Consider the following 1,541-nt stretch of genomic DNA (forward strand, 5'->3'; position numbering starts at 1 on the left):
ATAAATTATCAAGGGTTCATGAAGGATGGGGGAGCAGGGAGGGAGGGGGGAAAATGAGCTGATGCCAGGGGTTTATGTGGAAAACGGGTGTTTTGAGAATGATAAGGGTAACGAATGTACAAATGTGCTTTATACAATTGATGTATGTATGGATTGTGATAAGTGTATGATCCCCCAATAAAATGATTTAAAAAAAAGAAAGACAGAAAAGGATGTCTTAAATTAGTGGTTCTCAACCTGTGGGTTGCGACCCCTTTGAGGTTCGAACAGCCCTTTCGCAGGGATTTCCCGATTTATAACAGTAGCAAAATTACAGTTATGAAGTAGCAAAGAAAATAATTTCAGGGTTGGAGGGTCACCACAACATGAGGAACTGTATTTTAGGGCTGAGGTATTAGGAAGGTTGAGAACCACTGTCTTAGATTAACAGTCTGGAGGTGTCCTCATTCTCTATCAGTGTAGTAAGTTTGCTCTGTTTTATGGATTTGAATTTTGTTCTTTTTCTTCTTCTCCCTTTCTAACCTGGACATTCTTTGGCGTCCCTGGTCTGGGTGGGTGGAACTTTTACTAGCTGGGCATCATCTACGCCTTCTCATCTGCAGTTCAAGGAGGCTGTGGTTCATGTGGGCCATTCGTCCTGGGGATTAATTGCTACTTTGAGTCTCTGGTTTCTTTTACTCTCCATTCCTCTAGATGGGACCAATAGTTGTAGTTGTATATGAGATTGCTGATCACAGCTTCTTAAGCCCCCACATACTAATCCCCAAGCTAGATATAGAAAGCTATCTTTATGACCTTTGTTATTTCAATTGACCTAGATGTCTTCAAGGCCAGTAACTCAGCCCCATAAAGTGGTTAGATGTGTCTAAGAAGTTGCCATAACTGTGCCCCACATGCTGTTTGCCAGCAGTTGGTGCCAGCAGCACCATTCTTCCCCGTTTTTAAATGCCTCTGTCGGAGATCAGCTGTTCATAGCTGGATGGATTCACTTTAGGTTCCCAATTCAGTTCCTTCAGTTAATCTATACCAGGTTGTTTTGACCTCCATGGCCGAATAGTAAGTTATGAGATTTGGAAGAGTAAGGCTTCTTATTTTGTTCTTCAATGATGCTTTAATATTTGGGGGCCTCTTTCCTTTCCGCACAAATTTGAAGATTGATTTTTTGTTTTGTTAAAGAAGTTTGTTGGGATTATATCAGAATTGTATTATATATGTGGACTGTTTTGGGTAGCAATGGCATTGTGACAGTATTAAGTCTTCGATCATCTGAGCCAGAATTTTTTTTTCATTTATGTAGTTTGAGGTAAACAACCCTGTGCTCCTCAGGCCTGGAAGTCCTGGACCTAAAGGAAGGAACTCTCCCACCTGGAAACACAGCATGGATTCCACGGAACTGGCAGCTGAGAATGACCCCTGGCCACTTTGGGCTTCTCATGCCTTTGGATCAGCAGGTCAGGAAGGGTGTCACTGTACTGAGTGGTGTGATTGATCCTCATTACCAAGGAGAAATTGGACTGGTGTTACATAATGGAGGTAAAGAA

This window comes from Echinops telfairi, unplaced genomic scaffold, assembly GCF_000313985.2.
Source record: "Echinops telfairi isolate 266 unplaced genomic scaffold, ASM31398v2 ScPeMD7_5;HRSCAF=22, whole genome shotgun sequence".
Lineage (NCBI taxonomy): Eukaryota > Metazoa > Chordata > Mammalia > Afrosoricida > Tenrecidae > Echinops > Echinops telfairi.